The sequence below is a fragment of the Tiliqua scincoides genome, chromosome 2, assembly GCF_035046505.1.
Source record: "Tiliqua scincoides isolate rTilSci1 chromosome 2, rTilSci1.hap2, whole genome shotgun sequence".
NCBI classification, from domain to species: Eukaryota; Metazoa; Chordata; class Lepidosauria; order Squamata; family Scincidae; genus Tiliqua; species Tiliqua scincoides.
The window spans coordinates 198,720,412-198,742,551 of record NC_089822.1 but is presented as its reverse complement, the minus strand read 5'-3'; the positions used below and the strand labels follow the sequence as shown (position 1 = coordinate 198,742,551).

The following is a 22,140-nucleotide window of genomic DNA, read 5'->3' as shown; positions in this document are numbered from 1 at the left end:
GAGCTGAAATCCATCTCCAACTCCAACCTCCAACATGGACCCTGCTTTTAAAAGCCCATGCACCTACCACCCCATTCCTTCATATCAGTTCCTTGGCAAATGCTTCTGTTATACCACATCTACTCTGTCCTGTCAGATGGATGCATGCAAGGACAGTGCTGACACCTGCCTCATTGGCAGCAACAGATAACTCATGAGCATCCACAGTGGTAGCAAGCACTCATGCTGCACCTGTTATGGCATGATATGGGAAGCATGCTGATTGACCAGTCGGTGAGCAAGTCAACTGCTAGACTGCCATAATTTGTCCTCCTTGTCCTGTTCATTTCTCATTAGGTGGCCAATGTGTCCTCTGCCCCTTCTTTCCTTCCAAAAAGGAGTGAAGAGGCAAAGAGTGGCATAGCTCAGTGGGCAATCAGTTACAAAAGATGAAGGAAGAGAAAGAGGAAGCAGACCTGGGCTGAAGGAGTGCTGTGAGAGAGTATATGAGTGACTGAGGGGGCCCATTAAAGATGGTGGGGAGCTTTACCAAAGCAACCACATGAAAATCAAAATGTCTAGGGTCCTATCTAGGATTCCTATCCCTGGGTACTGTTCAAATGGAACAGGACTGTGCCTCCAGACAAAATAGTGGCAGCAGCACTTCTGGAAGCAAGCGCTTCCGGAAACAGCACTTCCGCAACCCACCTGAGGCTGGCTTGCGGTCCGCTTCTGGATTTTGACCCACCTGTTCAAGTCCTCTGGTATAGCGTGTATTATGTTCATTGCATTATGAATAAAATAAACTATCTTTCAAGTGGCTTTTTGTGATGTTTATCAGTGGTTGCTTTGATCTGGTGTTTTAGTTTGTCTAATGGGAAGATTGAGAGATACAGATCTTTTGATATGGGAGTTGTGAATAAAGTTAGGCAAAGTAAGTTTAAGTTTCTTTTTATGTTGGAAAGAGGTGGTAAAAAAGCTTACATAGCTGATTCAAAGGCCTGTATAATCAAATTTTTAAAAAATCCCTTTAGACCATGATATTATTCTTTCTTTTCTCATGGTCTACATCCAGAGCTCTTTAGATCGCAATCCTGAGTGCTCTCTGGACCTGTGCAAGTCCCTTGTGCTGGCCCAGTACTGTCACAAACATGCCAAAAGGCGCATCTACGACAACTTAAGAACATAAGAACATAAGAACAGCCCCACTGGATCAGGCCATAGGCCCATCTAGTCCAGCTTCCTGTATCTCACAGCGGCCCACCAAATGCCCCAGGGAGCACACCAGATAACAAGAGACCTCATCCTGGTGCTCTCCCCTACATCTGGCATTCTGACTTAACCCATTCCTAAAATCAGGAGGTTGCGCATACACATCATGGCTTGTACCCCATAATGGATTTTTCCTCCAGAAACTTGTCCAATCCCCTTTTAAAGGCGTCTAGGCTAGACGCCAGCACCACATCCTGTGGCAAGGAGTTCCACAGACCGACCACGCGCTGAGTAAAGAAATATTTTCTTTTGTCTGTCCTAACCCGCCCAACACTCAATTTTAGTGGATGTCCCCTGGTTCTGGTATTATGTGAGAGTGTAAAGAGCATCTCCCTATCCACTCTGTCCATCCCCTGCATAATTTTGTATGTCTCAATCATGTCCCCCCTCAGGCGTCTCTTTTCTAGGCTGAAGAGGCCCAAACGCCGTAGCCTTTCCTCATAAGGAAGGTGCCCCAGCCCCGTAATCATCTTAGTCGCTCTCTTTTGCACCTTTTCCATTTCCACTATGTCTTTTTTGAGATGCGGCGACCAGAACTGGACACAATACTCCAGGTGTGGCCTTACCATAGATTTGTACAACGGCATTATAATACTAACCGTTTTGTTCTCAATACCCTTCCTAATGATCCCAAGCATAGAATTGGCCTTCTTCACTGCTGCCGCACATTGTGTCGACACTTTCATCGACCTGTCCACCACCACCCCAAGATCTCTCTCCTGATCTGTCACAGACAGCTCAGAACCCATCAGCCTATATGTGAAGTTTTGATTTTTTGCCCCAATGTGCATGACTTTACACTTACTGACATTGAAGCGCATCTGCCATTTTGCTGCCCATTCTGCCAGTCTGGAGAGATCCTTCTGGAGCTCCTCACAATCACTTCTGGTCTTTACCACTCGGAAAAGTTTGGTGTCATCTGCAAACTTAGCCACTTCACTGCTCAACCCTGTCTCCAGGTCATTTATGAAGAGGTTGAAAAGCACCGGTCCCAGGACAGATCCTTGGGGCACACCGCTTTTCACCTCTCTCCATTGTGAAAATTGCCCATTGACACCCACTCTCTGCTTCCTGGCCTCCAACCAGTTCTCAATCCAGGAGAGGACCTGTCCTCTAATTCCCTGACTGTGGAGTTTTTTCAGTAACCTTTGGTGAGGGACCGTGTCAAACGCCTTCTGAAAGTCCAGATATATAATGTCCACGGGTTCTCCCGCATCCACATGCCTGTTGACCTTTTCAAAGAATTCTATAAGGTTTGTGAGGCAAGACTTACCCTTACAGAAGCCATGCTGACTCTCCCTCAGCAAGGCCTGTTCGTCTATGTGTTTTGAGATCCTATCTTTGATGAGGCATTCCACCATCTTACCCGGTATAGATGTTAGGCTGACCGGCCTATAGTTTCCCGGGTCCCCCCTCTTTCCCTTTTTAAAAATAGGCGTGACATTTGCTATCCTCCAATCTTCTGGCACTGTGGCCGTTTTGAGGGACAAGTTGCATACCTTAGTCAAGAGATCTGCAACTTCATTCTTCAATTCCTTAATAACCCTTGGGTGTATGCCATCAGGGCCCGGTGACTTATTGATCTTTAATTTATCAATGAGGTCTGAAACATCTTCTCTTTTAACCTCTATCTGACTTAACTCCTCGGTCAGAAGGGGCCGTTCGGGCAGCGGTATCTGCCCGAGGTCTTCTGCCGTGAAGACAGATGCAAAGAACTCATTTAATTTCTCTGCCATCTCTAAGTCTCCTTTTATCTCCCCTTTCCCTCCCTCACCATCCAGAGGGCCAACCGCTTCTCTGGCGGGTTTCCTGCTTCTAACATATTTGAAGAAGCTTTTATTTGTGAGTTGGCTGGGCCAGTGCAAGGAAACGTGCCAGCCTGCAGAGGCCGAATCCGGCCTCTGCACCGCTGGGAAGAGGTAGGTTTGTGCTAGCCTCCCTAGGCCATTGCAGGGGTTTGGGTAGGGTGGAACAGGGATGTCCTGGGTGGGGGGAAGAGCGGGCAAGGGGCAATCCAGTGAATGAACTGGCCCTAGGAGGGGAGAGGATCCGGCACTTAGGCCAGATCCTAGCCACCTCCTGAGTAGCTCCATTGGGGCAGCTGCCATATGACATGGGGCAAGGGGAATTAATTCCCCTTACTCCGAATTGCACCGCAGCCAGCCCCAGTTCCATGCTGTACTCCAGGCAGGCCACCTGGCCAGCCTGTTCCAGTGAGGGTTAAGATTGGGCTGTGATTGTTACAAAGAAATAGATATCTCCGATAAGCATCCCATTTTTAAAGATTCTTGCTTTTTGGGCATTAATTCCCATCCTGCTGTGATACTGTGTACCAAAAACAGTACCTGAGATACTTAGCTTAAAGTGACTTAAATCCCCATAGGTTTGGAGATACATCAGCCAAGTTCAGTTTAGTCTTGCCTTTAACTCATTAATTGATCAGTGTCAGGTAACTGTTGTGGTGGCTTGTAGCTCAATATACTGTTGGGGGGGGGGCTGTTTAATGAAGATAGCAATTTTTCTGAACAAAATAGAAAAGATTAGTTATTGTTTGAAACACAAAATAACATTTCCTTATTCTAGAGGCCTGGGTGTGTTGTTTACAACAGTAAATATATTTTTGCACACACTTAATCTGAGACTAATGCTCTGATTAATTATTCCAGCTGTAATCAGATTGTTTTAGTGTCTCTGAAAAATGTGAAGTTTAATGATAAACATATAGGTAGATGCCAGATCACTTGGTATCTCTTGATCACGCTGGGCTTCTAACGTGGTTTTCTCTTTGTTCCTACAGGGAGTGCGCACAAGAATCTAATATGACAATTGGTCTATATATAGAACATATATACCATCAGAGATTATTGCTCGGTAGCATATTAAAGAAAGATAGTTTTGGCTTTATATTGAGCCTTTCACCTATCGTTTACATGATTACATATAAATCTCAATCCAGTCGATTCACTTAGTGGTATATAGGAAACAACTCTCAAGGAGTTTCTTCACTGTTTGTTGCTGCTTGCACTTACTACATTTAGCCTGCATAATCTCTCTAATTGTTTTCAGCAGCTGCAACAATGCAAGAGGAAATTTAAATTAGGCAGCAATCCTATACACACTTTCCGGAGAACAAGCCCCATTGAACGCAATGAGACTTACTTCTGAGTAGACACACATAGGATTGTACTGTTTGCCTTGTTTAGCTGTTCTCAGCCAAGGAGCGTTGCCATGGTCTGAATTGTGTTCATGACTGTGCTGTATAACCAGTGAGATTGGTAGATAAAATAACATTTGAAACCAAAGGGGGAAAACCTCCTGTCCTCACTCTCATATCTGGCGGGGGGGAGGGGAGAGAGAAGAAAAATAACTCAGTAGAAGCAGGGAGCATGTTCACTACTGCCACCAGAGCCACAAAGAGTTGGTGGGAAAGAGTAAAAAATATCTGAGCCAATGGGGCATTTGTGAAACTTGTATATCCACACCCCAAATTCTCCTCTTTGAATTGAAAAAGCACAGTTGAGAACTTTCAGCTCAGCCTTAGTTTTGATCATGTGCAGCGTCTGCTTTGACATCTCTGGAAACTGTGATTTTTATTTATTATTCCTGCCTTGTTGACCAAATGATGAAATACTACAGTTTCAAGGGCTGGGAAGTCCAGGCATGGTCAGAAGCCCTCACTGCAAAAAGCTGAAAACTTTAACCAGATGTCTTGGTGGCCATTTTTCCTCCTTTCTCCCCTCCTACAACTTTTATTATACAGAAAAAGCACATATTTTAGAAAATGGGGAGGAAAGAAACTGGTACAAGAGAGAGCTAGTAGGATGGAAGAGCTCCACCAGGCTGGATTTTTCCATCCTTGTAACAGATTCATCATCAACATGGCCTATTGCAAAAAAAAGAAAAAAAGAAAAACACCAAACCCCCCCCCCCCCCCCACAGGTATAGCTGTTCTCAAATGTTTTAGCTCTTGGCATCATTCCTTGACTTAAAGTTGCTCCTTGGGCTTTGAGTGAGTGTGCCAGATCTAGTGTCACAAAGTACTGCAAGCCAATTTTTAGTTTGAAAACAAATTTAGGTCTCAAAATTCTAAATGCGTAATATTGGTGCTTTATGACAGCAACGTACAGCTTCATTGCTTATTAAGCTTGAGATTTCAAAGATATATAGTATGATTTGCTTTTCCAGATGAAATATGACCATTGCATAATTCTCTCACCACACTCAAACTGAGCAGTAAAAAGAGCTTCATTCTTATCATGATGATGTCATTTAATAGAGTGTGCAGGAAACAATGCAAGGCAATTGCCATAATTCATTCCTTAAAAACATAGCACTTCACAATCTGTGCTTAACAGATGACACTTGAAACTGGCCCATTTTGATCAAATGAATGTGGTAATGTTACTTTTAGAAGAGCTCCCACGAAGGAAAGGAAGGGGACCACTTGGAGACCAATCTTAGTGATTCATCATTGTAAAGTCAGCTGCCCCAGCCCAGCTTCTCAGAGGGCTACTAATCGAACTACCAGCTCTTACAACTGCATTATTGCTTATGGAACAGTAATTGAGGCACCATGGGTAAAAATTACCTGGTTTAATAGGCAGTGAACAATTTGCATTCAATACAATTCAAAGCCAAATCACTCATTTCATAACACTTGGTCTAAGTTATTTGTTGACCTTCTAATATCCATAGTTCTTCAACAGTATTAACAGCAACTCAGACAAAATCTCTTGTCTTCATTTTGCTTCCATTGATTTTTTTTTTATTAAGGCAATAACAGTCTTTTTTCTGTTTTAAAAGTCAATCATTTTGCTTACTGTGTTTAAATTCCTTTAGACACTAACATCTTTTAAGTACCACAGCACGATAATTCACAGCAAAATCCTATGCATGTCTCCTCAAAAGTTGGTCCCATTGTTGTCCAATGGGGCTTACTCCAAGGAAAATGTGTACAGGATTGTAGCCTCAATCTCTCTTTTAAAGCAAGGCCCTCCAGACTGCAGCTGGCGGCCAGAGCTGGTGCCCTTCAAAAGCCCTCCCATGTGACCAGTGCTTACTGTTCTGTGGGGGAGCTTTGACAAAGTGCCTCCGTTAGCCCCCAATTGTCGTTGCATCCAACCGCTTCTGTCCAGAAATTTGGGTCCAAAGCCTGCTGGGGCATCAGAAGTCAGAAGTGGCTAGAAGCGACAGTGATTGGGGGTGAACGTAGGTGCTTTGTCAAGGCTCTCTCATGGAACGGTAAGTGCTACCCACACCGATGAAACCTTTGCGGGCGCTCAGCAGTCTCCACTTTGGAGACCATGGTGTTAAAAAGCAAAGATATATACTCTGCCTTTGCTATAACCACATCTAAAAGGTGACTTCATGCTTTCAGGTGATACTGTAGGGCAGTGTTTCTCAAACTGTGGGTCAGGACCCACTGGGTGGGTCGCGAGCCAATTTCAGGTGGGTCTCCATTCATTTCAATATTTTATTTTTAATATATTTGTCTGGTATGTGACTGCATTTGGGGAAATGTTACAGATCTGTACTTTTAACAGGCTACTATGTATATGCTTTTAACAATGATAGTCACTCCTGGGTAAGTGTGGGTAGGATTCCAGCCTAGGATTGTTAAAAAAATTTCCTGCTTGATAATGTCACTTCCAATGGGTCCTGACAGATTCTCATTCTAAAAAGTGGGTCCCGACTCTGAAAGTCTGAGAACCACTGCTGTAGGGGATACGCTTGTTTGTGCCCTATTAGCATATGTGTCAACAGAAGAAGGAGCACGTTGCTAAAAGATGACCCATGCCATGTAATGTGCTATGTTTGATCTCAAAAAATATAGACCTTTTGGTATATCTAGGCTTTCATTTTCATCTGCCATGGTCTTGTACAGTGTCAAAAGAATCTCAAATCACATTATACATTGATTTAGTAGGAAATAGTCAAAATCTCCTTCAGTTGTTCATATTATTTTTGAAAATCTTAAAGACAAGAGGCAATGAGTGTATTGTCAAAATTTTTGTGATTTCTTGGGTGACCAACTTTGGGTGACAATAAATACGAGTAGTATTCTTTTAAACATTTCCCCCACTCCTCCCCTTCTCCCCAATTTCTTAATGGATGCCTTTTAGAAGATGGTCATATCTGTCATTGCTGAGAATAGACACTATGATCATATTAAACGTGGTGATAGTTATCACAAGGCTGGGCTCGGAGGGGCTAATATCAGGATATCTTGTGCACATGATATTCCTGAGGACATTTATCAGTGTGGGGAACGGCTCACGACATCTGCTTAGCAAAATTAGTCACTGCCAGATTTTTAGTATTGTTTTGATGTGTTCAAAAATTAATCATGTCTTTCTCTTGCTGATGATAATAAGAAAGAAAGTTGATAAAGTGCTTCAACAACATAAGGCTGGGAGCACTCCAGTAAAATAGGTCTGCTTGAGCTGAAGCCTCTCTGTGCAATAAAATACTATTAAGTCCTTTGAACACAGAGTTATAAAACATAATTGTTACACATTTGGCATTTTATGCTTCTCTAGGAATTACCACTTGGTATTGAGATGTAAGCTATGCGCTTTCTTTTCATTTCAATTGGGTCTGAAGTGGTCCTTTATTGTAATGAGAATGCCCCTTCCCAGAGACTTTTTTTTAATTATGCCAATGGTAAAATGTAAGTGAATGTACTCATTTGTAGGGGTTATGACAGTGCAGATTTTTTTTTAAACACTCTAATATGAAAGCCTCTCAACATTATTCCAGTCTTTGTTTCAGCTTTGTAAAAATTCATTCAGCCTGGGCAAAAACGTAGCAAAATATCACCGTAGGTCACATAATCACAGCTTTTTACTTTTTCACTTTTATTCTTTTTTAAAACCAGCAGTACTTCAGCTTCTGATGAGATTCATCTTTTATCTGAGATTGATATTCCAGAAGTGCAGTCGTTCTCTCTCTCTCTCTCTCTCTCTCTCTCTCTCTCTCATAGTGGAATGAGGCAGGGGGGATGGAACAGGAAGGAGATGGGTGAGGGGAGTAGGGTGGCCCAGGAAGGGGGTGGATTCAGTGGCAGCAGTATTTGCTGAATCCTAACCCTCTTTCCAGGCCTGATCTTCCTTCATGGGTCAACATGGATTTGTGCCAGTGATATCGCTGGTGCAGGTCCAAGTTGACCCACCAGGCCAGCAGGGGTCTACCCTGTGGGAAAGGAACAAATGTTCCCTTACCCCAGGGAGGCCTCCCAATGCTGAAACTTTCCCATTGGATTCAGAGGACTCTGTGCTGGTATTGCAGAGTTAGGTAAAATTTGACATGCAGAGTTAGGTAAAATTTGAATTAGGATTAGGAAATAATTTTCAAATACCTTTGATTGAACATGGCATTTGGACTCAAACAATGAAGCACATGCATTCAGAAAAGTCTTTCCTGATTGCCCCACCAATTCAAGCATATAGGTACATTCAGTAGCAGTGGGAGGGGGCAGTTGTAGGGAAGTGGCAATCCTTGCATGCCTTCCATAACCCTGTCCAAACCTCTCTCTGTGTAGCATAGAAGTTACTTGTGCTCCAAAGTCAAGGAGCTGTAAGTCAAGAACTGCCAATTTATGTATTCTCAGGGTGTGTTTGATTATCCAGAGAGTAAACCAAGGACTAGTAATATATTTTGAAACACAACCAATAATGGGGACTTGTTTTTATTGTTGCCTGCTTTTTTTTAATCTATGATTTTAGTTGTGCTTGTTGATTATTAGGGAGGGGATTATTTTATTTTTTATTGTTAGCTGTCTTGAGGTGTCATAGGAAGTTAGGATACAAATTTGGAAAAAGAAACTGACCACCACTTGTGAATTCTGTTTCCATAATAGAATTTGTGTCATGTTGCAGTCAGGGCTTTCATAGTTGTGTGTAATAGGGCTAATATATATTTATATAACTTTATGGCACTGATCACTTTGCTTGCTTTAATTTGTTGTAATCATAATTTTATTTTCATTATTATTATTATTATTATTATTATTATTATTATTATTATTATTATTATTATTATACTATGCTTAATCACCACCTAAGCAAGTATGCTAGGCTGGCTATATTCTGCAATTCAGGATATAGTTAAGATCCTGGGAAACTCAAAGGTTATTTTTGTTGTGGTGTTATTAGATTGACTAAGGTCATCTACCGAGTTCATGTAAGAGGAAAGATTTGAACGGAGGACTCTCTGTTTTCTAACTCAGACTCTTGGTCAATATATTACAATGGTTCTTGTTAATAGAGCACATGTGCTTATGCATGGCAGGGAGGTTGTCATACAAAAAGCAAAAAGGGCTGTGGCGTTAAAGTATGGAATCTTTGCTGCTTTCACAACTTTTTCACCATGGTGTGGGCACCATTCACCACACTTTGATTAACATTTGGTAGGGGCATTTTAGGCCAGGTTAAATTGCCTTGGTACCAGGTCCAACCCTGTATGTCACCAGTTTTCATCCCCAGTGTAAGGTAACCTTTCAGTGTATCATACAGTACAGCAATGCAAAGTTGATTTGAGTGCTGTATGTTTCATGAATCTCTTATGTCCCTAAAGTTTGGCTACAGTTAAAAGCCAATTGCAGTTTTGCAATGTCAAAGGTGCGTGCATAATGGCTTTTTTATTCACTTCAGTCTTAGACACTGAAGGGCCCTGATATTCTTATATAGGTTATTGGAGCAGCTCTCAGTCCCCAGCCATGGGTGCAGAGCTGGCTCAGCCACAAAGCAGGAGGATGTTGCTTGCATCAGCGGTGGGGCATGGCAGATTTGGGGTGCCCTGCACTCCAAGTCTGCAACAGCCTCCCACCAGCCTGCTGTGGACATGAACCTCATTGATCTGTCTGCACAAGAGGCTTAAAGGATTGTGTTGTTAAACTTTAAACCCAACATGAGGAAGGAGTGCTTCATTATCCCCTCATTCCATCTTCACACTGAGCAGTGGAACCCCTGCTAACTGGGTAAGAGGCACTTTTTCAAGTGGGTGCTCCTCTTTTATTTAGCAGGGGGAGAGTAACTGGCCCACCTCACCCCAGCACTGTCTGTTCTAGTGGCTGTCTGCTGGTATTCCTTTGCATCTTTTTAGATTGTGAGCCCTTTTGGGACAGGGAGCCATTAGATATTTGATTTTCTCTGTAAACCACTTTGTGAACTTTTTGTTGAAAAGTGGTATATAAATACTGTTGTTGTTGTTGTTGGACCTTCTCTCATTGGTTGCTATGCAATTTTGACAATTTCAAGTGTTAAGAATGCATACAGCTTGGCATATGAATACAACTTTGGGTGGGGGTTTAATCTGGCGGGTATGTTAATACCTCTCCATCCATTGTCCATTCGCATCCCATTCTGTTTCATAGTGTTCATTTATCTTTCTTTTGTCACTGATATTGTCTTGGCTACCTTGCAGAGTGGCATCCAAGGTGTTTTGTTTTTGGCATGCACCCTCAGGTAAGCAGAAGTCAGTGGGTGAGCCCGTACTGATCCCTGGAGGCTGTCTGGCTCAATGAAGTTAGCTGGGGAGCCCTTGGGTTTGGATTGCAAAGTCAACCTCAGAGGCTTTGTGGCTTGGGCGAAGCACTGCAGTCTAGCTACCTCGACTCTTTAGGGTTGGCATAGAGAAGTTTGGTCTGAAAATTGATGGTCTACAGCTTTGAGTCAGGGTGAGGACACCTAAAAGGGGAATAAATGGTGTTTTGCTATCTCCTCTAGGTTAGGCGCCTGCACTAAAGTGGGGAGAAGTTGTGAGGCATGGTCCACTGCAGGGTTGCTCAAACACATGACTGATTTTTCAGTAAAGTGGTCAAGTTTATATGCCAGGTGAACTGTGTAGTGTGTTCATTGTGGGGTGCACATGAAATGATGCCATCATGATTTACGTACTCCTGATTTCAGTACTGTACTTAGGAAGGAAAAATGCTGCCAGATCTCTCTTCTAGAATTATCACCCTTTTGGTCAAGAGACCTTTCTCGTTGCTTCTTAATATATTCTTTCTCACTGCGTCTTTCTCATTGCTTCTTAATGTATTCATGGCTTGATGCCTGCATGCATGTACCCTTCAGTGTTCAAAGATTTTTGCTGTCTCATATATGCTTAACTATATTTTATTTATAAGCTTAGTTCAATGTGGAGCAGGTGGCAAGGTTATGCATGAATGTTTTTATTAGTGCCTTAGGCACAGGCTGTGATCTTCAGTTTGGATGAAGAAACCTCAGTTCCCCTTAGCTGAGTGAGTCTTATGTCCTGCAATATGCCTTCAGAAGTGGATTGTGAAAAGCCTTCTAACTTAATTAATGCGTGTGCGTGCATGTGTACATTCCAAGATAATTTTGTGAAGAGGTAGCTTATTCAAGAGTGGGGAGCAAGTACACCTACCTAGCTGGGAGGAGCAGTGCTTTTTTTGTAAATAAAAAGGTGCAGGAACTCACAACTTGTTAATCTTTTATTTATTTGTTTGTTTGTTTGTTTATAAACTATTTTTTATTGGAGAAATAAAATATTTTTATGTGCTTCCCCCCTAAAGATGAACTTACTTCTGAGTAGACATGCATAGGATTGGGCTGTCAATCTCCACATCCCCTTCCCCCTAGCTACTTTTTCTACACATGGGGAAAAATACCGTACAGGTGCACTTGTAGCATGTAGTATGTAGTGTGGCACTACTTCAAGGAGAGGAAGCAGTGAATGGATTCCGAAAAATGGCTTACATGAGTTCCATGTAATAAAATTACTCTAAGTAACTGTGGGAGTAAGAACAAAAAAGGAATTCTTACACGAGAGGGGTCCTTAGGTGCACATAGAAACAGCTATGTTTGCAAACAAGCTATTAAATATGGTTTAATTCAGGTATCAGAATACTCTGTGTCTTTGGGAAGGCGCTTGGCATGCAATTGTATGTTCTCTGCTGCCCTGAGCAGCTGCTGTGCATTGCTGGAGAGGAGCTGGAAACGCTGGCTGGCAGAGGGCATGCTTGTGGGGGAAGGATGAGGAGGATCTCTGGCAAGGCTGGACAGCACGTTGTACACACATAGAATCCCTTTTCACCTGCCCTTAGCATGTGAAAACGGGTGCAGATATATATCTCTGCCAGGATTAACAGACCAATCCTAGGTATGTCTACTCTGAAGTAAGTCTCGTTCTAGTCAATGGAGCTTACTCCCAGGAAAGTGTGGAGAGGACTGCAGCCTCAGAGCCCTTCCTCTGCCTGTCTACTCAGGCTGCAAGGCTATGAAACATTCCCGGGAGTAAGCCCCATTGAACACAATTGAACTTACTTCTGAGTAGACATGCTTGGGCTCTCAGGCTGCAAGGCTATGCACCCTTTCCCAGGAGCAAGCCCCATTGAGCACAATGAGACATACTTCTGAGTAGACATACCTAGGCTCGTGCTGCAGATTGGCACGGGGCTGCACCATCCAGCTTCCTTCCCCTCCTCCTCCGCCAAGCCAGTACCTGGGCATTCCATGGGTGCCGCAGCCCGTCTCGCTGGCTGGCTGGCTGTCCGTCCTCCTCCTCAGCGTCGGCGCGTGTCCCCCTGTGCCCTCCACAGGCTTGGATGCTGCGCTGGGAAGCAGAGCGCGGGGGGAGGGGAGGGAGGCTGGGCTCAGGCCAGAGCTTGGAGATGGGGCAGGAGGGGGTCGTTGTGCCGTCAGGCAGGGGCCAGGCACCCGCCCACCCTGCACCCCCCAGCACCCACCCAGCAAATGCCTCTGTTTTGCTCCCCCCCTCCTGGAATGCCTCCAAAGGGGAGGGGCCCCTGCAAAAAGGTGCCGGAACTCCGTCCCCCCGCGTTCCATTAGAAAAAAAGCTCTGGGGAGGAGTCACAGTACAAATAACATGTCAAGGTAGGTGTAACTATGGCTGGCATTCAGTCATAGTATTGCTGGGACCTGGGTGTTTGATGCCCACCAAGACTGCAGTCCTGTCAGACATATGCCCTTGAGGCAAGCTTTTGAAAAGCTCAGACTCAAATGCATCAAGGAAGTGGAAGAGAGAAAAGCTAGGAGCCAGTAATGGTGACAGGAGAGGCCTTATGGGGCTCTCTGAAGAGCTCCCATCTCACTCCTGAAGTGTCTGAAGGAGTTTTAACAGGAGGAGGAGGAAGATGGCAATCACCTCGCCTGTTGAGGGCATGGAAAGACAGTCCCCTCGCTCCTTTGCTGAATTTTCCGCTGCTTCTTTTTCAGCTATGGGTCATGAATATGCTTTCCCCAGATTTTTATTTGTTGGGAATTTTTTTCTTTGTAAAATACTTGTTCAGACATTTGCCTGCTTCATATCACTACCTGTCTTTCACTTGTTTTTGTGCTCAAGTTGTTTCTTCCGTGCTTTTCTGTTCTTGAGTATGTTCTGTTTTCATGTATTTATTTTTCACATTTTTATACTGGTGTACGCAGCTGCTTCCCTCCTTTTGTCCTCACAGCAACCCTGTGAGGTAGATGAGGCTGAGAGAATTGACTGGCCCAAGATCACCCAGGAAGCTTTGTGGCTGAGGGGGGATTTGAACTTGGATCTTCCAGGTCTAAGTCCACTTCTGAAACCACTACACCACCCTGGTAGGTGTTTGATTGAGTGAGGCCTTTCCATCCAAAGCAAGGATAGTTGCTCCAGACCATTTCTAGTTATGCATTTTACTGTATATTTATAGTATAAATATATTTATGAGTCAGTGGAATATATTTACTCAGTGGAAAGTACAGTAACAGCACAATCCTATGCATGTCTATGTAGAAGTAAGATTCACTTAATTCACTGGGACATTCAATATGTACTGACAGCATGAAATGTTGTAGAAAATGGATGAAAAGATTCACCCACCCCTGACATTCTAGTAGGAAGCATTTCCCTTATATGCATCACTTATGGATCATTCTGGGAAGACAGAGAAGCAAGTCCTTCACCATTCCCTTCAATAGAGGGAGCAGAACTATGTGCATATTCCACACAGGTTCACATATTGCAAGAGGGTACTGCAAGGATACCTCATTCTCTATAACACAGGAAAAGAACCTGCATTTGGATGCCTTTGGGCATGCAAAGTCAGCAGCAGATCTCATGGTTGCAGAAGTGCCATGTGAAATGGAAGGTAGACTCCTACAGGGTATCAATGCAATGAGCAATCAGTCCATCTTTAGCCCATCTTCAATAGAGATATCAAATTTTCATTCACTTTGGGACATTGCATATAAATATTCCTTAGGAAAAATAATGTACATCTGAACTTTAAAATATAGATATGAAAGAAATTGATTCATGCCCTAATGTAAAAGACCAGTACCCCTTCCAGTCTACCAACTTAAGAAATAAAACTTTGTAGCTTAGTCTTAGCCAGGGTTACACAGCTATTAATTCCAAAAGTTAGTCCCATTCTAGCCACAAAAGATGGCAAGTATAAGAGAAGAGTGTGACTGGAATTGCAGCCTCAGTGTTGTTACGGTTTTAAACTGCAGTTTCCAAAGTTCACTTTTTCAAAATTAAGGAAAGTGTATGAAATCTTGTATTCAGAATTTAACTGGGGATATGATTTCAGTACTCATAAAACTGAAAGCTAAAAATCAGTTGATGAATTAAAGATGGAAGTGAGGAAACAATGAGTGACATCATCTTGATTAAGCATTTCTGCAGTAGATGAATGATTTCTCAGTTTCTTATCTTTGCCATGCTGCAGTACTAATAGAGCATTAGAAGATGATATGCTATCTTGACAACAGATAATATAAATGATGCGTGATTTCCTAGAACAGCCTTTCCCTATAAATATATAAGTGCTTTGGTGGACTAAACAGAGCACAATAGGTGGTTGATGAGCTTCGTATCTACTGGAGGGCTCTTACTTGGAAAGGTAGATAAACATATGGCCTATAACAAATCATTTTTTGAGGTTTTGTGACATTACTTAAACTTGGGGCCTGCATCTACTGTTCTTTTCACCTATTTCAACATAATGCAAAAGCAGAGGTCAGCAAGAATGTTGTAGCACAACTTCCTAAGAAGTGGCACAAAATACAGTCATTATGATGAAATTTGACCCCAGTGAACCATTTATGGAAAATGGAATGGTTTTCATTCTGAGGCAAGTGACATAGCCCAGAAAGCTTTGGGCGTTTATATAAGAGATTATAATTCAGTTTAAAGCAAATTTTATGATGTTGATAGGTTCTCCAATGGCATTATCCACAACAAGTAAAATTGGGCTATTGTGCTAGACAAAACCCTGAAATAAATGCGGACTTTCTTTGAATTTAACTCCTGAAGTTTTGACAACGTTGCTTTCACAGTAATAACTCTGCATAAGTATTGTAAACTCACAGAATTTGGGTCATTTTTGCACCTGTGCAGCACTGTATGAATGAAAAGATTCCCTAAGGGAAACAAATTAAAACACTGGATTACTAGCTACACATTTATGGAGAAAGTGTTTTAGATGAAAAATAAAAGGATAAGGCATGGAACTTATAGAGGATGAGGTAACCAATATTGGGTACATCACTTTTCAAGGATAGAGCAAGCCTTGAAATTTGAGTTTTTGGGGTTGTTGTTTTTTTTGCTTCCTTTTTTTTGCTTCCTCTTTTATTTAGCAGGGGGAGAGTAACTAGCCCACCTCACCCTAGCAGTGTCTTTTCTAGTGGCTGTCTGCTGGTGTTGCATCTTTTTAGATTGTGAGCCCTTTTGGGACAGGGAGCCATTAGATATTTGATTTTCTCTGTAAACCTCTTTGTGAACTTTTTGTTGAAAAGCGGTATATAAATACTGTTGTTGTTGTTTATCTGTCCTTTTAAAAATGTTTTTCTTAAGCTGTACACAAGACATTTACTTATTTATTTTGACCTAGGTAGTTATCCATATGAAATTAAAGGATGAAGAGTTTTCTTTAATGCATTTGTAGTGAATCTTTCCTGACAGATGCTTCTGTAAAGTTAAGTTTAGCTTTAGTCAAATTCTGCTGCTTCAGAAAGGTCTACACTGGAATATTCTGATGGAAGAATTGCCAAATGAATCTAATTTATTACCATAAAGAAGTACATTCCTTGGATGATAGCAGAAAAAGTCTGTTTACCAGAAGAGTCAACCTTTCATTCATTTCTAAGTGACGCTACTTGCAGTCCTATATACATTTACCTGTAGCATTGAACTCAGCGAAGCTTACTTTTGATAGGACGTGCATAAGATTGCTCTGTTAGGCTATGCTGAGAGTGTTTGCATTTAAACACAGCAATTCCAGTCCTTGTCATAGTCCTGACTGACGTACTTGAATTAGAGCACATTTAGATGGCAGCTTTGATGATGGATGTCTGTGTATTTGGTGCCTTCTTGCCAATCTAGTACCCATGCCTATATAGAACAAAGATGGTAAAGTTCAAGGGAAGAAGTATTTTTCATGGTCAGGGCATCACTCTAGTAGCTCCAAAAGGTATATGTCTTTTGCAGGACTATGTCGGAGTGGATTACTGAGTTTCTAGAGCAGGTTGTAAGCAGTCAACAGTGAATACAAGAAACTGTGCTTTGAGACTGGAGACAGGCGATAGCTCTTTGAGAGAGGCAAAAGTGAAAGGATTAAGACAAGCTTGTCCATGGTATGTGTACACATTCATCCCACTATTATCTCTGTCCTGGCTTTGCAGGTTTTCTGTAAGACTTCAAAGATCTGCAAAACCTGTTTGACCAGACAACAGAGAGACAAAAGAAGTGAGTGTGTACACCATGGATGCTGCCACAGTCACACTACTTTCAATTTTTTAAAAAATTATTGTCTCCAGCCCAAAAGATTTGTCTCAATCATCATGACCAAATCATTTAAAATCCAAATGTACTGAATAAAATGCACTGTGGACAGGACCTTTAGATCCATGGATTTCACTTGGCGGGAGATGAGTTATGTGCAACTGCTCCGTGAATCTCATTGAGAGCATCTTGTACCCTATAATGGTTCAATTAATGTGCTTGAATGGTGCTTTAAAATGGGATATATATTCTTAGCATTGTTAATACACTTTTCTCTGCAATGCTAGCTCCATGTCTACTCATAAGTGAGTCCCATTAAGTTCAATGGAAACTATGCTGACAAGAAACTATAGCATTGAAACCTTAGGGTTTTTTTAACTTTTTTTAAAAGAATACTATATTACAAAAATAAAATATTAATTTAGTAGCACTGCACCAGTTTCAGCTTTCTTTATTGTGAACATTGTTTCTATGTTGAGAAATGTCTATTGCATTCTATGACTCTCTATGCATGCTTTCAAAGACACAGAATCACTTCAATTTACGAAGACATAGATCTTTTTATATTAGCTAGCCTTCTTATAATACCATTTACAAATTTAATCAGTGCATTTTAATCTTCCATATACTTTAAGTGCAATATACAATAAATAGTCAGGCTTCATCTTAAACATGCTTTAGCCCTTAAATTGTTAAAGCTGCAGTGCCCTTTCAATCTACTTACATAATGTCATAAAATATACATTTCAAGGTAAATGAAGTCAGCTACTTCAATTTAGTCTCTCAAACTGGTAGTAAATGAGAGGTTAACACTATGGTGCCAAACCCATTATTGAGTAAATTTAGCACCTTGGACAGCTCTGTAAAATCTTTATTGCTTTCCTGACCTGTTCGTCATGTTCTGTCTATGTGTTCAGTGGCTCTCAGCTCTGATTGAAAGGCAATATATTAGATCCCGAACACAAACACGCTCGGGGGCTGATTCACTGGGAACGTAATGACAGGGAGGTGAGAACAATTTTCTGGTCACCGCAATTCAAGCACCTTGCAAGGTCTGTTGCAGTAACTTCTAGGAGACTTTTAGGTGCTGCTGTGTATTTGAAATAATGGCATATTAGCTAACTAAGTGGGATCTGAAAACAAACATATAGTGGCATTTTACTCAGGATTTTAACAACTAGACTGAATATAGATGTTAAGATAATCTTTAAAGTAAATGCTTAGAATTATCTGAGAAAGGGGTTTTTGTGTAACAACTGCCTTGTGTCACATAAAATGCTTTTTATTATGGGAAGATGTTGTTTAAGAAAGAATGAAGTATGTAGGCCATTGCATTGTTGCAAAATAAAGAAATTCCTAACATCAGCTTCCTGCAAATTATAATGGCACTTATTGAATATGGTTATGGCTAACCAGCCAAGTTAGAGAGGCTGTGAAGGGCAAGGAAGCTTCCTTCTGTAAATGGAAGTCTTGCCCTAATGAGGAGAATAAAAAGGAACATAAACTGTGGCAAAAGAAATGTAAGAAGGTGATACTGGAGGCCAAGCAAGACTATGAGGAACGCATGGCCAGCAACATTAAGGGGAATAATAAAAGCTTCTTCAAATATGTTAGAAGCAGGAAACCCGCCAGAGAAGCAGTTGGCCCTCTGGATGGTGAGGGAGGGAAAGGGGAGATAAAAGGAGACTTAGAGATGGCAGAGAAATTAAATGAGTTCTTTGCATCTGTCTTCACGGCAGAAGACCTCGGTCAGATACCGCTGCCCGAACGGCCCCTCCTGACCGAGGAGTTAAGTCAGATAGAGGTTAAAAGAGAAGATGTTTCAGACCTCATTGATAAATTAAAGATCAATAAGTCACCGGGCCCTGATGGCATCCACCAAAGAGTTATTAAGGAATTGACGAATAAAGTTGCAGACCTCTTGACTAAGGTATGCAACTTGTCCCTCAAAACGGCCATGGTGCCAGAAGATTGGAGGATAGCAAATGTCACGCCTATTTTTAAAAAGGGAAAGAGGGGGGACCCGGGAAACTATAGGCCGGTCAGCCTAACATCCATACCGGGTAAGATGGTGGAATGCCTCATCAAAGATAGGATCTCAAAACACATAGACGAACAGGCCTTGCTGAGGGAGAGTCAGCATGGCTTCTGTAAGGGTAAGTCTTGCCTCACGAACCTTATAGAATTCTTTGAAAAGGTCAACAGGCATGTGGATGCGGGAGAACCCGTGGACATTATATACCTGGACTTTCAGAAGGCGTTTGACACGGTCCCTCACCAAAGACTACTGAAAAAACTCCACAGTCAGGGAATTAGAGGACAGGTCCTCTCATGGATTGAGAACTGGTTGGAGGCCAGGAAGCAGAGAGTGGGTGTCAATGGGCAATTTTCACAATGGAGAGAGGTGAAAAGCGGTGTGCCCCAAGGATCTGTCCTGGGACCGGTGCTTTTCAACCTCTTCATAAATGACCTGGAGACAGGGTTGAGCAGTGAAGTGGCTAAGTTTGCAGACGACACCAAACTTTTCCGAGTGGTGAAGACCAGAAGTGATTGTGAGGAGCTCCAGAAGGATCTCTCCAGACTGGCAGAATGGGTAGCAAAGTGGCAGATGCGCTTCAATGTCAGTAAGTGTAAAGTCATGCACATTGGGGCAAAAAATCAAAACTTTAGATATAGGCTGATGGGTTCTGAGCTGTCTGTGACAGATCAGGAGAGAGATCTTGGGGTGGTGGTGGACAGGTCGATGAAAGTGTCAACTCAATGTGCGGCGGCAGTGAAGAAGGCCAATTCTATGCTTGGGATCATTAGGAAGGGTATTGAGAACAAAACGGCTAGTATTATAATGCCGTTGTACAAATCTATGGTAAGGCCACACCTGGAGTATTGTGTCCAGTTCTGGTCGCCGCATCTCAAAAAAGACATAGTGGAAATGGAAAAGGTGCAAAAGAAAGCGACTAAGATGATTACGGGGCTGGGGCACCTTCCTTATGAGGGAAGGCTACAGCGTTTGGGCCTCTTCAGCCTAGAAAAGAGACGCCTGAGGGGGGACATGATTGAGACATACAAAATTATGCAGGGGATGGACAGAGTGGATAGGGAGATGCTCTTTACACTCTCACATAATACCAGAACCAGGGGACATCCACTCAATTTGAGTGTTGGGCGGGTTAGGACAGACAAAAGAAAATATTTCTTTACTCAGTATGTGGTCGGTCTGTGGAACTCCTTGCCACAGGATGTGGTGATGTCGTCTAGCCTAGACGCCTTTAAAAGGGGATTGGACAAGTTTCTGGAGGAAAAATCCATTATGGGGTACAAGCCATGATGTGTATGTGCAACCTCCTGATTTTAGAAATGGGTTATGTCAGAATGCCAGATGCAAGGGAGGGCACCAGGATGAGGTCTCTTATCTGGTGTGCTTCCCTGGGGCATTTGGTGGGCTGCTGTGAGATACAGGAAGCTGGACTAGATGGGCCTATGGCCTGATCCAGTGGGGCTGTTCTTATGTTCTTATGTTATGTAATATACTCCAATAATAATCTATGGGAAAGGCTAGGGTACTTTTTTGCATTCAGCATTTTTTGCATTCAGTATGCTTTGCTATTAACTGCTATTTTGAAAGAATAGAGGTTTAGATTCTGCATGGCAACTGCAAGATACTATGTAATTATATTATGGCAGCAGCCCACAAACCATTTTCCCTTGAGGAGTTCTATTCAGATGAATGAAACTGCTCCAGAGTAAATGGATTGTGAATTGCAATCCATGTGACAACACAGACATGAACCAAAAGCATGTTTTTTTAAAGTTCAGAATGTTTACTAGTTGAGAAGGGATCATTGCTTATTCAACCACATTTTGAATTATTACAGATACTATTTCCATCTGAAGATTCCTGACTTTGGTAACCCCTATGACAACTTTACATTTTGAAAACTCATTATTCCTGGACAAGATATTTCAGTTTGTATGAACTGGAAAAGTCAAATCTGAAAAACATCTCTTTCTTACTCTAGAATTTTAATCTTTTGCAAGGCAGACAGGTCTACAGACATTCTAAATGGCTTGGTTAAAACAGCATGGCCTGATTCCATATGGGTATCATATGCATTCAGTTCAAGCCCTTTTAAATTATTTAGTACCTTGGCCTTGCAGAAAGGACAAAGACTATAGCTAGCAATCTCTTCAGAAGTAGTTTCTAATTGATTGATTCAGAATCCATCAATTATATAATGCTACATGTGTGAAAAATAAAAGAAATTTGCATCATGAATGGAAGTCACTGCAGTGGTTTTAAGGAATAGTAAACATTTACTGGGAGTTTACACACAGAGACGGACACACACAAACCCATCTCTCCATCTCATTTTTAAATTTAGGACGTCATGTATGTCGTAAGTAGGCACTGTAGTATGACAACTATTTTATCGTATGTTGTAGAGAATTTTAAATTGAAAAAAATGCTAATATGCATCTAAAAGCTTGTCATCTGAAGAGTTGTTCGAGGATTTTGAAGAGGTTATGGTGACAGCAAAATGAATGCAATTATATCTCTATTTTCTGATCAGGGACTATTCTATATGAAAATTGAGCATTTCTGCTTCTTTTGGGTAGAAAATCTAGGTAGTGTATAAAACATTCACAGTTAAACTTTTCAACTTTATTCAAAAGTCTGTAGAAAAATGCTGCATCTATTTTTGTAAGACACCTGCAGAAATATATTTGGATTCAGCTCTGTGGTTCTTTTATGCAATAGGGAAGTAAAAAAACACCAAAGTCGTAGTAATATTGCTTGATTAATTTTGTATTGGAATGCCACTTTTCTGTGAAACTTTACATACTAAGGAGAAATGTAGAAAGGACATTCCTTATGTTCTGTCATTTGCAAATATGTTTTATTATGTTCACTCTAGATTGTTTTCCAGGTTTTCACATGCTGATTTAGATGAAAGAACAGCATATGCAGATATCCCCTTAAACCAGCGGTTTTCAAACTCTCAGGGAGAGTTTGAACCACAGTAAATCTTGGTGGGGGCGGGGGAAGGCAGCAACGCGATCCCCAAGATGCGTGAGCATCTGCAGGGCTCCCCAGGCTTTTAAAAGTGAAAGTGGAACAATCGCGCTCCACATCTGCAAAACCAGAAGTGGAGCACG

At 41.9% G+C, this 22,140-nt stretch overlaps 1 protein-coding gene across 3 annotated transcripts in view; it reads left to right on the top strand.

Annotated features, from left to right (window-relative positions):
* Positions 1 to 22,140, top strand: part of EBF1 (EBF transcription factor 1) — a 428,598-nt gene that overhangs the window by 384,248 nt on the left and 22,210 nt on the right. The gene's annotated exons all lie outside the window — the stretch shown is intronic.